General features: G+C 38.2%; 1 protein-coding gene across 5 annotated transcripts in view; it reads left to right on the forward strand.

The window, feature by feature from the left end:
- NRIP1 (nuclear receptor interacting protein 1) overlaps positions 1–16,970 on the forward strand; it is a 75,595-nt gene that overhangs the window by 42,109 nt on the left and 16,516 nt on the right. For 3 of the 5 annotated variants that reach the window (XM_017838202.1, XM_017838204.1, XM_017838205.1), the window contains exon 3: positions 9,674–9,722. The exons of the other annotated variants lie outside the window; for them this stretch is intronic. The gene's annotated coding sequence lies outside the window, so the exon portion shown is untranslated. The remainder of the gene's footprint in view (positions 1–9,673; positions 9,723–16,970) is intronic. 5 annotated transcript variants of the gene reach the window in all.

Below are 16,970 nucleotides of genomic sequence, written 5' to 3' on the forward strand. Positions count from 1 at the left end.
ACTCCTACTTGAAAAGCATGTGTATGAGCCTGTATGAAAACACATGTATCCACATATGTAGAGCTGACTGGAATGTGGGAAAGTCTTTATTTAAAGAGAAGCAAAGAGAAAAGTTAAATGTAAATTGGATGTTTAAAGACAAAGTCTTGTATTAGCTCAAGGGTGATACAGTTAAGATAAAGCCTTGCCTGTTTTAAGAACTAATACAGTATCCAGCTATGCCAGGCAATAAAAACCTGCTAAGTGGGTTTTCAAAAATGTTATGAATACAAGTGACAATGTTTTGAGAGCATCTTTGTTTTGCATTTCTATGCTAATAAACTTCAAGGTAAATGAACAGCTTGTTTGACATTTGCTATGTTAGACAATAATAAAATGCTTTCTTCTGGAGTAATTAGACTTGATAGATTGATTATGTTAAGAGGTAAAGATAATCAGAAAGAGAACTCTCTGAAAAGGAGTTATTGCCTGTTTTTGAACTTCACTGCTGTCGTTCTGGTTTAGCCAGTGCCTAGTGATGTGTCACACGCGTGTGTGCACACACATGCACACACATGTGCACAAACACTTGCACGCACATACAGACACTGAGTTTCTCTGAAGCCGGGAGAGGAACATTCACCTAAGAGCCCAGTTCCCTTTTCCGAGAGATCTGATTTGTTGTGGGAAGCTGTTGTGTCTGAACCTCGTCAGTTCACCAGGATGTAATTTTACTCCCCCGAGGTAAAAAGCCGTCAGTGGTAAAGTGTGATAAATTAGTTCACTCAAGTAGATGCGCGTGCGTGTGTGCGTGTGTATGTGTTTAATTCTGACCTTGCTGTGCATGTGTTTAGCTGCTCTCAGTGCCCGAGTCAAGCCCGGTGGAGGTTTAATCCTGTGCCCTTGTACACGTATACTTGATTAGTAGTTGTGGTTATCTCAGCAGAAGACATTCTGCCCTCCTCCTTGTGTTGGTCGGGACCCAGGCATTGGGGAGTCAAGTCGAAGGAGAAAGAAAAGAGATTTTGCATTAGTATTCTATGAAAGCCTTACTGTCTGCAGAACAAATTGATTGCTACAGTGTACCTGTGCTTGGCACCACTGCTGTGAAAGAAAGGTATGGTTGTAATCTGTTTTATTGTATTACATATTGTGACACTCCAGGAATGTTTAACATTCGGCTCTTCTATGGCACATGCTAGAAGTCTTAAGTAAAGAAAAATATGTGAATGAATGAAAAGTGTGCGAGGCTGTCGTATCGGCAGCTTTGTTTACTACGGCGAACTAAGTAGCCCCTGCTAATGAGACAAATTTATGTGCCAATGGCAACGTAAGGAGATGATTAACTGAATTCTCTGTGTTATATTCAGTTACTCACTTCAGTGTCAGTAGTTACTTCGTACCTGCACAGATAAAATTGTAATTAATGTTTTAAGGGGGTTTTGGTTTAGCTTTTAGCAAGATGGTAAATGTGAAATATACTTGAACGTGGATGTGTGTGCCTCTTTAAATGAAAATGTGTTGGTTTTTCCTAGTTTTTAGTCTGCTGCACTGGTCCTATGTGTGTGGGGGGGTGGGTATGTGAGGGGAGGTATAAAAACCTGCAAATCTTAGATGTGCTGCTGTGATAAACAGAACAAGAACAAAGGTGAGGAAAAGTCTTACAGGATTTGAGTCTTCGCATCTGTCATACACACCACCACCACCCCTCCTAGTAATGTGTAAATATGCACCTATCTTTTAATGAGAAACCTAGTGCTCTTCATTTTCTTAACCCAGTTGTAGACTTGACATAGTTGATTCTCTGGTTTTATAGATGGTCAGCTGATGTCAGTCCTGTGTTTCATGGGAAGTATGAAGCACTCCATTAATAAAATTCAGGCTGTTTCACAGAGAGCCGTGCTTAGTGCTTCGTTCTTGGCATCACTGAAAGTGTGTTGGTGATTATTTGGATGTTTGCTTGTGGTCACTGGGAAACATCTGAAGTATCTGCTCTTGTCATGCAGACATTCCTGACTAATTAAGTTTAGGACAGGTGGCAGACTCCTCTTGGGCATTCAGATCTGCGTGTAAACCTAATCTAATAACTTGATGAGAAAATGAAAATCCATCTTTCCTGGTGCGTTATCACCACGCACAAGCCACAGAGGTATTTGTGAAATCCTCTCTCTACTCTTTGTCCTGGCAGGTGACAAGTAAATGAGTTGCTTTAAGGAAGTGAGGGACTTGGAAAATGCTGTATGCTGAGCAACAGTCCTGCACACTGTAATAGTGACTTCTGTCATGTGGCCCTGCTGTCTTAAGATTAACACTTTATAGATGTACAGTGTATTTATCTGAGTGTACCCCCGAGCTTACATTTTGCACCTTGCAAAGAGTGTGTGGATACAGCCTTATGCTTGCAAGTTGTTGATCTTCGAGATCCTTTGACAGCTAAGAAAATTTTGAAGAACCCCAGTTAGGGAGGCTCTGTGACGTGACTGTTTGGACTCAGGTAGTGCCTACTTACTCTAATTGCAACTCATTAGTCAAAACTTGTTTATTCAAAGCAAATATTTTGTGAGCGAGTTATTCTTCCCCCTGAATTACTTTTAAAACAAAACAAAACAAAACATAAACACATGTTGTAATGATAAGTTGGTAAAAATGGTTGCATGATTTACACAGCAGATCTCAAGATCCAGGGACTTTGCCATTTACAGGGTTCTGAAAGTTAATTGCAGCAGTATTGCAGAAATGGTTAAATCTTATCTCAAATTCTGAATTGACTCTTTGTAGATTTTAACCAGTTAGTGGCAGGAAGTTGAGTTCTGAAGAAGGTGTTAGATAAATACGGGGCAATACTGCATTTCAATGCAATTAAATTTTGTTCATAAATAATTCAAGTTATGACTTTAGATAAATGATTAGAGGAAAAGAATGACGTGATTAAATTCAAGTCCTTGAAAACATTTTACCAGTCAAGATTGCCATGACTGCTTTGGGACTTCTTATAATTCTTCTGTTGGAAGAGCCAGTTCTGAGAGTTTGTGGGGGTTTTGTTTTGGTGGGTGTTTTTTTGTTTGTTTTGTTTTTGTTTTTTTGTTGTTGTTGTTGGGGTTTTTTTGTCAATTCTCAGTCTATTGATAGAGATATGAGGTAGACTGTTCAAGTCATAGTTAAAAGAGGACTGATAAGTTTGTGTTTTTGATATCATGATTTTCTTAGTGCCATGAAATATATCAGCTTCAATAGCATGAGATTTTCGTGATTTTCCGTCTCCTTCCTGCAGTGGAAAATAAAAGGATGTTTGCAGTTTGTTAAAACTTTTTACTGCCGACTTTACTGAATGAAAATGGCTGATAACATTAAAATCTTGATAAGATTTTTGGAATACAACTTGGCCTTGGGCAGACTGCTATATTGTGGGTGGGGTGGTGGAAAAGACACCAAATGGGGAAAAAAACCCCACAACAAAACACAACCCCCCAACCAAATAAATCAGATTTTAAAAACCATTCTTACTTACATTGGAGGCAAGCAGTTGATTCCAGCATTGGTTAACTGTGTAACCACTTTTTGTCTGGAAATACTTAATCAAGTCTTAAGTAAAAGTTGGTGCTTGAGTGTTATCATCAATTTGGGCAGATTTTAGAGGTGAATTCCAGTTTAGGTCTGTTTTTGAAAGGTAGCTGCGCCGTGCTTGAGATTGTGAAATGCTTGTTCCCCATCTCTACCCCCTTTCCCTCCATTATCAAGCTCTACCATAGTAAAGAAAAGAGGAAGTGGAGGTGTTGCATAACTTCTCTAAGTAAATAGATTTTCTGTGCAGATACCGAAGGCAGCCTGAACTCAAGCGGTGCTGTCGCTACCAGATTCCTGCTAATGCTAAAGGCAGTTGTGTAATTAATGGCCTTGTGTACTGAACTGAGACTGCTGGGAAACCTCTGGAGGGAATTATTTTGTCTATTGTGTTGGTTAACTTTCCCTGAAAATTAAGTTTGTTGGTGATACTCTGTTGGGGTGATGGGGGAGGATTTTGCAAGACCTGATGAAATCAGGTCTGGCATCATTCTCCTGACCACTGGACGAAGCATCTGCAGCAACAGAGCCAGATTGAATAGTTGAAATGGAGCTGTTAATAAAAACGTGATCAGTCTTACTTGAGGAGGCATGTGTGGTAAGATAACAAAGTAGAAAGCTGTGCTTAAAAATTTTTAGTGTGTTTTTAAGATGTTTTCATTATAAATTCATATTGAGGATTGAGACCTGGTCTTGGTACTAGCACGATTATACCTAATGCAATTGTAGTAAATGATCTAGAATAGACAGAGATTTTATCTATGTTGTCTAATCCGTTCTCTTGAAGTCACTTGAAAAACCTTGTTAAAAGGTCCAAACACCTTTTTTTCATTGTTTGAATCTTTCTTTCTGCAACATCAACCATAGGTGGCACTGACTATTAGCAGTTAAAAGGTTTGGGATGCTTCCCCTCCTCCCAAACTTACATGTTTTAAGCCACTGGCTGCCACTTGATCCATTTTCTCTCACTCTGGCAAAGAGTACATGTGGTAGGTATCTGCAAGTTCTACACACTAATAAGTAGAGGAATTAAGCTCTTTATTTATTGAGTTTGGTCAATTTGGAAACTTCCAGCTTCTGAAGTTAGAATTTGAGTTTGTACAAACTCGTCAGGCTTTGTTTGAATGGGAAGAAAACTCCTTTCTGCAGTCTTAGTTCTAGTTGCTGGTGCGACTTGCGGAGGGTGCTCAGTCAGGCTTCGTGTAATTCAGGATTCCAGAGCATGGGCACTACCAAGCAGTTCAGCAGATGCAAAAAAAAACCATCTGTCTGGATTCACTTGCTACTGCAGCATCAGTTGCCTTTCCTTCATTGCCCTGCTTCTTACATGGACTGCTGCAGTTCTGTGGTTACACTGGTGTAGCTCTGGATAAAAGCACACCCTATTTTCTGGTGCATCTGAGCAGCTGTGAATGTATTGCAGCTGAATCAGACTGCTAAAAAGCAGGTTTTAACAGCTTTCTAAAGCAGGAAATAAAAATGTACCTATTTGAGAAGGAAGTGCTTAGGTGTGTGTACAGACATTTATATATATTTCACTATGGAAGACCCTTGCTTCAGGATAAGAAGGACTTTGTTGTTCTTGGTCAGGAAAGAGACTGAAGGTGGGCAGAGGATCAGAAGAGCCGCTGCTGTGCAGTGGTCTTTCCAGCTCCAATCAATATAATAGTGCTTGCCCAGCTCAGTAAGGCTCCTTCAGCATGTTAGATCTCTGAGAAATAGGGAAAGTTGATGGAATTATGTTTTTGATCCTAATGCCATCATTTGTCTGTTCAGTTCAGTACTGACACAGTTGTTTTCTTGAAGAGAACTTTTTTTTCAGCATGTATAGTGGAAAACCTGTATTGCCTATACTTGACTGACACACCTAAAGGTGATGGCAGTGCCAGTATTTTTTCTTATTTTGGAAGATAAAGCATTTATTGTAGCGTGCAATTCCTACTCCTTTAGTAAGCACCATTGTTTCCTCAAGTTTAAGGTACCTAACTGTTGGGTTTTTTCATCAATGAGGGAAAAAGAAATATCCAAAACCATCCACAAACTGTAGAGAGAGTATCTTGTCAGACTAGAAGAGTCAGACTAGAAAAATCTCTCTTCATTTGCTATGGGTATGGACTTCATGTGTTACTGGGCAGGTTGCTTAATCTTCTCTTGTCCTCACTGTTCCTCATGTGTAAGAGAGGTTATATTCCAGTCATTGATGTTTGTAAAGTGTTCTGTTTTGTTCAAAGATGGAATCACTTTTTTTCTTGCAATTTTGTTAGTGCCCAGTAGCCTCACAGTGCATGTAATGAGAGGTCCTGGTGAACAATGAAGGAATGTAATGACTGTGATCAGTCTGTAAACAGCAGCAACCATCTAACATCAGGTATTTGGATGTTAGATTGAAACTGAAATGCCTCTTACTTGTCATTAGTTTGCATGGGAATGGAGTTTGTTATGACCTCAGCTTATGTATAAGCAATATGGAATTTAATTCTGTAGTTCATTCAAGGCCGAAATAGTTAATGATTTTTTTTTCCAGATTCTTGTGGTGGATGGATAAGTCTATGAAAGTCCTTTCTGCAGTTAGGATGTTACCTACACTCTGCAGCTTGGTGGTGGAGTACATCAAGATGATTATTTTTATTAAATTTTTAAATTATAATTGTATGTTGCAACAAAAACAGGATGCTTGATCAACTTCAGACACTTTTTTCTTCTCAGCTTTTCTACCTGTGGCTATCATTTTACCAAAGAAAATAATTTCATGGAAGGGTAGTTCAGATGCATGTTTTGTGTAATTTGCAACTGTGGATACTTGCACATAGTTACAGCTGACAGAGTACAGTCAATGGCGGAAGAAGTGTCTTATCAACAGTTCCCTTCCCCAAAGAGCATTTCTTCTGTTCTCTGAGATTTATGAGGTTATGATGTCAAAGATTTTTGTAGCATTCAGCTAGTAATGATGGAGTGCAAACTAATTAGAAATTAAAAATGCCTGGATGAGCTTTAACTATGCAAAAATCAGGCTCATAGTGAAATTTGCCAATTGAATGAGTAGAAATGTTAAACAAGAGAGGTTTTAGGGGTAGTACTTAGAGTGGCAAAGATTGTGCTTACATATCCCTTTCAAGTAGTCTTGAGTTTTTTGGATGTGCTTTAGAAAAACTGTCATAAATACTATTACCTTTCTTGTGATTGATACCTGTGTGTAACACAGATCGCGCTTGGTCTTGGAAAAGCATTTGCTTTAAAGTAAGGTAGCAGTAGTGGAATACAAGAATTTGTGGAAAACTCAAGAAAGGTGTTTTCAGAAATACGTTATGTTCAGATGTATTAGCGAAAAGGAGCCTGTTGTTCCTCCATGTCCTGTAGTCATTCACGTCTTACCAAGCAGCTGACAAAAAGAAGTTGCATTCAGTGCACACTTTGTTTCTTATATGTAGAAGTGAATTACAAGAATGGTTTGGTCTATTAATTTTCATTTTGGAATCTTATCTCCCACCCCCCTATACAGGTGGAGCTTTTGGTCTGAGTGGTGATGGATAGGCAGTAGCTTAATGTTTTTTCTCCTTCCCTCCCTCCCACCTGTTTTTCAACTACAGATTATAGAATCAAGGTGTTTTATATCTTCCAATTCTTCCTCTTATTCCATTGGTCAAAATCATGGTAAGAATAGTGTAAACCCCTGAAGATTTTCCATTGTAACAGTGTTTATTGTAGTTCAGTGGAAATGCTTCCTACAATGGTGAAATACAGCAGATATTTTAGGAATTATGCTATGTAGAATTTCACCTCTTGGCTTTATATTTTAATGAATCAAGTTGTTTATACCCTTTTACCACGTGCAGTATCCTGCATCATCTTGTTTCTGCTCTTCTTTTTCTTACTCTTTGGAGCTTCAAACTGATGAGGCAGTGTCCCAGACAGCTTGAATAGGCTTACTGTCTTCACTTTCCATTGAGGTTTTTCTTCCTCCTTATACACACTTTTACCCTACAACCCCTCCTTTCTCCTTCATTATCTCTGCATCTTGTCTTAGTTTGTAAGCGCTTTGGGGTTGTAGTCTGAATTTACGGGAATATAAAATATTTTACAATAGTAATTATGCCAAATGTCAAGCGTAGACACACTTGCTCTCATAAACCTGACAGCATATAAAGAAGGCAAGTGGAATTTGCATCCCAGTAGGTTATTCTTGGTAAGCCAAACTGTTCACCTTCACGAGTGCTACAGGCAAGCTCTGGTTTGTGATATAGTAGAGAGATACCAAAGGGACTTTGAAAGCAGGGGTTAAGTTGTATTTGCAATAAAACAGAATTCAGAGATGGACCCAATAAATCAAACCTCTCTGATTTGAGAAGGAGGAGGAGAAATTATGTTCAAAGAAGTGGAGAACTTGTAGAATTAAGTCTGCTGTTGGGGCTCAGAAGGTTATTTCATTAAGGCACCTGAGACACAGAAAGCTTCTTTTGTTTCACTGAAGGAACTCTGGGTTTATGTTTAACCAGTGCCTGGGGCAGGTGCTCTCTCAGCCTTCACCTTCCTCCTCGAAAGTTTCCTTATTTGTGTCTTCTTTGGCATCATTTGCTGTCATGATTAAAAACAAATAACTATGGTCACTCTGAAAACGGAGTTTTCCTAAGAGCATTATTTCCTTTCCTTCTCTGGTCTTCTTGCATCTGTGCCCTCTGAAGTGAAAACAGATTGCATCAGGGTGAGGATATTGTCATTGTGTCAGCCAGGGAAGTGAAGAGCTTTCACTAGATTTTTAAAAGCAGCAGCTCAAGAGAAGGGGAGCCCTTTGATGCTATGTTTCAGCCTTTCTGCATTATATTTTAGGCCTTTTGTACCCTTTTCTCCATATATCATTAATCTTTGTGTTCTCTTGATCTTTTAGTGTGTATCACTCTTCCCTTCCAATCATATGTAGCAAAAGAAAGGTATCGGGTGAAAACTGTATTACTATAGCAGCATGTACTTTTGTATTTCAAAACCAATAAGGGCATTTTTTTCTTTTGTAAGAGAAAGGGAAAACTTATTCTGGAGGCCAGTGTAGCTCTAGGGCTTCATTTAATTGCTGTCCAGCTGAACTTGTCAGCATCTCAAAGGTGCAGATGTATTTATTTTAAACTTCATATAGACTGTGATGAGGGAAAGGGAACAAACACGTCCGTGAGGAAAGGCAAGTAACATACATCATTTGTGCTTTGGCTTGTGGTCTTGCAGGAGGTGTTTTAGTGGATTTGGATTAATTTTTGGTCTGGTAATTTACTGTTGGAGGAGAGGAAGAAGTAGCCTCCAGAGTGTAGATGATCTTCGCCTGGGGAGCAGTGCAGAAGCATAATGGAATTTCCTGTGTGAGAGGTGCCTGAGTATTACAGCAAGAATGAGTGTTTGTGGAAACAAAAGGGAGGACACAATAAGTGGTTAGGTAATGTGGGTAAAAATGAAAGTTATTAATGTCTGTAGAACTCAGATGAGAAATTTTAACCTTAATCTAGTACAAGAGAAAAACAATTGGAAAGATGAAGTAAAGGGTTGTATGGTCAAAGTGTCTTGAGGATAAAGATTACAATAACAGCTGTGTTTTGTGGAGTGTGGAACAGCCATTGGATGTCCTTAATGTTACAGAAGTGTGGGTTGTAGAAATAGGTGAATGAGAGTAACAAGGATAATTGCAGGAGAAGATGAGTAAGATTTTAGAAAAGCAGAATGCAGTGTCAAGGGTGCGTAGTGTGTTGTTGGTTTGTTGGGTTTTACCTTTTTTTTTTTTTTTAATCATGGTGGGTAAATCGATAGCAGATGTGTTAGAATAAAGATAATCTCTTGATGACAGCTTTTTTTGACAAAGTGGATAGTATTAACTGTTCAAGGAGACGTATCCCCTCTCTCCTGGCACATCACCTTTACCAGTTTGCTCAGCTCAGTTTAACTTGTCGAAGTCTGATATTGTCACAAACCAGCCACAAGTAAAACCAGCTTCAGGGGAATACTAATTAAGTCTATCGATACCTTGTTAAGAAGTAAGACTGACTCTCTTTCATGAGCTGATTGTGAATTACCAAAATTACTTTCCAGTTACAGTAGAAATAACTGTTTTCCACCGTAAGTTTCTGCATCCTGATTGTAATGTATTTATTTTTGGCAGGGAGGAGTGAAAAGCAGATTCACAAAGATCCATCACTGACACTTGAAAGGTATGAGTTTTTGCCCTGAACTTGTGAAGAAGTTTATTAACCTGTTTTACTCACCCTGGGCATGGAGTGGTAACTGTCTCATTCACAGTAGCTTTGGTCCTTATCCCTCACAAGAATTCCGAGTCAGATGGTGATTTATTTCATGTTACTGTATAGTCTTGATCTCTTTCTCCTGAGTTTTGCTAACTAGGGTGCCAAGCTAACAATCTGCTAAGTTTCCTGGGAAGCTGAAGATATGATCACCTGCCCACCAGAACTTCTGGCCTTTTCTCAACAAATGGATTTTAAATTGTATACTTTTAGAGCATAAAGTCTCTTTGAGAAGAATAGGTTATGGGATCTTCTGTGGGCTTTTTTTTCCCTCTGGTCTTCCTTTGTTGCCCTCTTCAGCTTGTATCTCCCTTTCCAATATGATTTGCTTCAGCATTTATTTGGTATTTGTGAGTTGTCTTGTGGTTCTGTAGGATCCTGCAGGTACATGAACTACTTTAGAATGAAATCACATTAATGTTGTATTCAGTGGAGTTCTTTTGGTATTGATCACTGATGAAACTTAGCAACAGAATTTGAAGAAAACCATTCTTCTTTAGCTTTATGACAAGATTCTTATAAAGACTGAAAAATAGAAGAAACAAAAAAAAAATTACAGTTTAGCAAGAATAGAGGCAGTCAATGAAATTTACCTGCAGGTTGTTGACAAGGCCTTACTAGATATTGATTCAGAAAATGCTGGAGTTACTTATTGATGGTATATTGAGCTGGGAAATGACTCTTCCAGTTACATCAAGGAAAGATGGCTTTATATAACACAAAGGACACAGGTTGTGACCTGTCAGCCATGCTCAGGTCTCTACCGTGGCAGATTAAGCTGGAAATAACTCCTAGCCTGATCAGCTGAATCGATAGAGTTGTGGTTATGGATAATAACTATCAGATAATGACCCTATACTACGTGATACATGGTTTAAGTTACTTTGGTGCAGTTTCACTTGTTTATTTGCCGGATTCTTGACTTGTTATATGACAGTTTCTCCCACTATCTCCATACTCTATCAGTAGACATTAAGTGAATAGATTAAAACTGTAATCACAACTTTTGAGATATTTGTGTGTTCCCCCACATCCTCAAAGCTGAGACAAGATTTGCAGAGGGAAATTCAGCACCTACCTCCCACTGCCTTCCACTGTTACCACTGGCCCATTATATTATGGTGATGAGTCTATGTCAGACTTCCAACCTGTGGGAAACTAAATCACCTGCTATGGTTACTGTGTGTTGAACAACTGGAATAACTGATCATGCATATCTTGGAAATCCTTTGCTGAGTCCTGAATAATAGAAGAGTATTGAAATTTTGAATGTGAACTACTTTGCTTTTAGTAGTTGTGATGCTTAAACTGGTGATGTATTACTGTTTTTAGTATGGTAGATATCCATCTATCCCATGTCAAAGTCTGCAACTTTAATATATGTTGTGTCATTTAGATGCCTCTCTCATGCACAGATATGCATGTGTGTGTAATCTTGCCATTAATCTGCTGTCCTATTAAAATCCGTAGATCTACTTCTGTAAGGAAAAACAAATAAGTAAAAAGAAAGCACAAAGTTCAAGGACTTACTACTGCACTGTTCATGAATATGGTATTTTTAAAAAATTAAAAAATTAATTTGACATTTCACACATAAATATAACTATAGACAATATTTTTTCCTTGTTATAAAAGAATAAGTAACATTGTACCTTTACAGAATTGGGCATTGACAGCCATCTATTTCTTGAAGATAATTCGTTGTTTTAGACTGCTTGACTACTGAATTGACCTGAAGTACTCTCTTCTTTGTGCTAGCTGTCATATTCATTTTTGTTGCTAAATTGGCTTGTCATTCATTGCAGTTTCTCGTTACCCCCTTTTAAAAGACAGCACACTTGTTTTATTGAAGGTTTGGTTATGAAGATTAAAGGAAGATTTTTTATTTATTTATTTATTTATAGCCCCCCGGTGTAAGCTTTAGAGGAGACCTACCAGGATACCGAATGAATGGTTATGTGCACTGTGATATTGCTAAACACTGTAACATAGCTAAATTAAAGACTTTTTCACACATTTAGGCTTTTGTGCATTAGTGAACTTAAATAAGCTATATGACTCCAAACATGCTTCCTTTAAAGTGTTGAGTANGCAGTTTCTCGTTACCCCCTTTTAAAAGACAGCACACTTGTTTTATTGAAGGTTTGGTTATGAAGATTAAAGAAAGATTTACTGCCAATCAACTAATATGGTTCCAAAATGTGTTTGGTTGTGATGTCTTATATACACCTTTTCATGTGTGTTTGGTTTTCAGAATAGACTGCTGATTTGTTTTTGAATGTTGAATGAACCTCTTTTTTTTGGCAATCATTGCCCAATTTATTTTATTTTTCTTTTCAAGCAGTTCAATGCAGTGAGAAGCTTTATCAACCTTTCACAAAAGGAGGATAGAAATTCTCCTTGAAAAAAAAAATGAACCAATTTCCCCTTTTCTTCCATTTTGCTGAAAGGGTTTAGAAAAGGAGGGACTAAGGAAGAGCAGAATTGTATTGCCCTGAGGTCTACGACTTAACTCAATTTGATCTTAAACCAGTGACTGTTTTAAGATCTGATGAATCACTATCAGAGTTAAAAGCACCTATACCATTGTGCTGAGAAGCTCACATCTCAGGCTTCAGGAGTGATTTGTATCTGGCCCTAGTAGCTCAGGCAATACTATAGCTTAAAAGGGTGACAATCTAATTCTTGTGAAGGATTTTTTTCAAAAGGAGACAACTTTTTAAAACTTTACTTTTTTTTTTTTTTTGTCTTTTTCATTTGAGGCCTTTTCATTAGTAGCTGAGCCAAGCCAATCACACAGGTAGAGTGCTGCAAATATAACACCTATACAAAAATTAAATGGAGAAAACTTAGTAAAGAAATGTTGAATAATAGCTGCAACAAGATTCAGGAAGATGTGTGATGGCACGAAGGTTTTACTGGCAATGTCCAAGATGCCCACATACAAGTGAGTTATACAGGTCACCCCAAATGGGTTCCAATAAAAGCTTTAATACCAACACAAACAGTCCTATTTATAGACATATCTCTCTGTCTAAATATAAACTGCTCCCAGTCATGTCTAGACTAACATCAGAGCAGTGCTGTATTGAAAGTGAGGGTTCAGAATTAAGAGTACAAGCCAGACTATTCTTTAAATGACTACTTAGTACAATGAGCATCTAAACTTTGTGGAAGCAGTGCACCTTTGAATGTCATACGATGTTGTGTCACCCGAGACACCCCTTCTTCCTCTTGTTTAAGCGTCAGAAGGCTACGTCTGGTAGACGTGTCCTGAATGTTCTTCTGCATATGTTTAAAGCTTTGAGAATGTATCGGTGGGTGGATGGATGGATAGATCAGTAAATGACTTTCATTGCTAACTATTTTCAGCAGTTGCGTTTTAATGAGTCTTTCAACTGTTGCTACTGTGTTTAATCTGCTCACTTACTCAGCGTTCAGCATTAAAGAAGCTTTCTAGGAGGTAAATGTTGTCCTGATTACCGAAGATGTTAGTTTGATTGTGTTCTGAACAGACCTTGAATTCTTTTTTTTTTTTTTAATTGAGAAATATGTGCAGTGCACACAGATAATTAGGATAAATAAACAAGCATTGTACTTGGAAGTGCACATCCAAATATACAATTGCTATATTAAGTTAAATATCTTGAACTGAAAGAAGTTAAAAACTGAGGTCTTGACTCTCTAGCAGTAGTCTTGCTGTCATGTCCTGTATTTGTCAGTGGGTTTTCCTTTTAGGTTTGTCATCTAATATATATCAGCACATGGCTGAATAGGGTGAAAAGGATGGCAAATAGTCTCCCACTTGCTTTGCATTTGACGTAAGAGTTCTTCCTTAGTTTACTTGCTATACTGCCTAACATTTCTTGTTGAAATAAATAAGGACAGAGCAGCTGCTCTTAAAGGTAGGGAATACTTAAAATATGTAATGTACCAATGTGAAGAAAATGTAGTGTAGTGGTATTTCTGGTAAGTGTACTAAAAAAATACATCCAGGAGCTTTGATCAAATGCCAGCTCTTACATCAGTCCTCTTTGTAATCTTTCTTGCTGATCTGTGACCTTGACCTTGTGTTTGTGTTTGTATGTCAAATCTATTTTAGGGATGGACAAACTAAGTTCATTTTAATAGGATTTATACTCATGCTTCACGGGATACCTCAGTAAAATCCAAAATTTAAAATATTTGGATTGATTAAATTTTGAATCATCTTTTAAGATTTCAGAGGGCTTTGAATACTTTGACTTCTTAAATTTTATTTTTTTTTGTAATTCTGTTTAGTAGGTACTTCTTAAAAAGGCATTTTTATCTCACTGATGAGCTCTTCTAAATTCAGCACCGATGTCCTGCCTGGAGGTGGAGTTTTCTCTTTGAGAATCTCAGCAGTGGCAGTGCTTTCATTTGGCCTTAAGCGCGATTCACCAGTGAAAGGAGTAGTCCCTGCTCTTCGTTCTTTCTCATGCCACTCATAGTCACACATTCCCACATGGAAAACTGTGAAGCAGACACTCGGCAGTGTCTTTTGGGTTTCTTTTGCTGGTGAAGAGGTCCTTAGTGTGACTTGCCTTTGTAGGAGCTTTGTGTAGGAATGCTTGTGTCAGTCCTGGGAAGGTGGAAGGCACAAGTGGCTGCAGATCCATAGACCAAGACAAGGCTGCGTGCTCTGGCAGCAGCCTCACACTTAGATCAGACAAAAATTCCTGTGGAACCATGTTTTCATGTACATTTAAATGTGCAGATTCTGAACTAGTTCGTTCTGTTCGTTGCTGACATTGTTCTCCATGGCGACTGAGATGGCCTCGTTTCCTAGAGGTCAAGGTGGAGCTCCCAATCAACCAGTTAGCTCTGATGCACTGGTGCCACATGTGTTCAGCAGGGTTCTTGAGCCCAGGCCTTATTTTAGGTGTGCGCTAACAGGGCAGTGAAGTCGGTTGGTGTAAGGGACACTTTGGGCATACGGCTTCACCTCAGTGAGGCTGTTGGTTTCACAGGCACTATGAAAGATGGTCCCAAATTAGCTAATATTTATGTGCAAGTATGGGGTAATAGACTTACTTTTAATAGTTCTTTCAGGGTAATGTGGTTTTATGTAGGAAATCAAACTTCAGAAATCAATCATGCATCTGTGTTGCTTTGTTTTATGCAGGTATTAATTTGGTATAACCACCTGTTTCAACTCTCTTGACAGTAATGGAACAAGTGGTAACAACAAATAGCCTTTTTTTGCTATTTTGCAGTTACTTCTTTCATGCAGCATTCATGAAAAACATACAGTGTGCTTCTTTTCCACAACTTTGTGATGGTATATTAACTTCTTAAAATGCATATTGCCTTTATCAGCATAAAATTTGATAAATTACTTTAAAGTGTATGTCCTCATATTGAGGGGTAGTTAAACTCTTCCCCTTGCCTCCTCTTACCCCTCTCCACTGTTCCTGCCATGGCTTTGTGACAGTGAATAGTTTTCACTGCTTTTGAGTTAGGTTGGTATTTTAATTGTTCTGATTTGATTCATGTCTAAGGTTGAGCTGCAGCCCAGTTCCTTACGTTTCAGGGTCATCTCATCATCTCTGTATACATCTATGTGACTTTAATCTGAAAACATTCATAACATAAATCCCTAAGTAAAATATTAAGAAGGTTTAACACTGTGGCATAGTGATAAGATAAGGGCCTTGTGTCCTTTTGTCTCTGCAGGAAGTTGTGAGCCTCTTCTCACAAGGTTTCACTAAGGTTGGATTTTATGTTTTATCTTTAATTTCACTTGAGTTTATTGCTGCTTTGGAGAGGAAAAAAAAAACCTGTAATTTTTTATTTGAATTGAACTAGTAGAGACCATCTTGGTAATGCAGATTTTTCTTTTCCCACCTAACTGTAGTTATATGAGCCTCTTCTGTGTCTATAACCTTTACAAACATCATCCACAATAAGCTGAAATTTCCCATTACAATAGAAGCTGTATTGTCCTTCCACTCACTTAAAAAAAAACCAAACCCTAAACCACAAATCATCTGGATCTCTAACGTGGATTTATGGGGGTTTTACATATAATGGAATGCTATGCGACTGTGATCCTGTATTTCACCTTGCTGTGGAATTACAGTGTATTTGTGTTCAGTTAGCTGAAACCTATTCTGCTGTAAAGTCTAGAAAGTGGCTCTCATTCATAACTTAACCATGAGACGCTTGGTCCCAAGTGGAACACAACTACTACTGTCAATAAAATACTGTGCATTACTCTTTAGTGCTTTGTTGCACTTTGGCATCTGAAACCAGTTCTTGGTTAAAATAACATAAAGTGGCTTATCCTATGATAAACCACATAACATACAGTTTTTCCAAGAAATACACACTTTTATTGCAGTGCTATCAATAACTGCCTGTGTCTTTAGATCCCCCAAGAAGCAGAAGGTCAGAGTTGTGTGGAAGTGCATTATCTGCGTGCATCGATCATAACTCAGAAGCATGATTGCCCAGAAGAAGACATTGATTTCTTCTCTGTATATTAATCAAGTTTCATTCTTGAGGAGTTGACGTAGTGTTAAATGCATAATCAGTGATTTGTTTTGGTAGGTGTTGGGAGGAATGGGAATCTGGTTGTGACTTTCCTTTTTAATTGCTTATTTATAGGCAAGTGGTTTACCAGAGATTTGAAAGGTGCATCCTCCCTCTGTCCATCCTGTTGTATATTATCCACCCTTCTATCCTGAAAGCAAGTCTTTGTATAGATTTTTGTGTGTTTTTTGCTCTTGGTCTTTTGAACAAGAAGACTCAATTAACCAAAAGCCTTTCTGCTTACTGTGCTTCTGAGCCTTGATCAACACCCTTACCCAGGTTAGTTGAGATTTAGTGATACATGTTATTTCTGGACTCCTGTCCTTAATGGGTGTGGGGTGGGGTGTAACTTTTCTGCATCATCTCTTAGTTTCTGCCCTTTTTATCTTCAGTAGCAGAAGATGATTGAACAGTGGTTCATGGGGCAGTTTTAGATGTCAAATACTTGATTCCTTCACAAGGTGGCATTTGTAGGTTGAATGTCTATTCCTTCTCATACTACAATTAGGAAAGAGTTGGCAGATAGTGTGTTTGAGTTCATGTCTGTGTTAGCAGATCATGATCAAGAAATGAACTCGAAGATGGCCTTTACAGTACCATTAG

This window comes from Lepidothrix coronata, unplaced genomic scaffold (genome assembly GCF_001604755.1).
Source record: "Lepidothrix coronata isolate B3197 unplaced genomic scaffold, Lepidothrix_coronata-1.0 Scaffold328, whole genome shotgun sequence".
In the NCBI taxonomy this organism is placed as follows: Eukaryota; Metazoa; Chordata; class Aves; order Passeriformes; family Pipridae; genus Lepidothrix; species Lepidothrix coronata.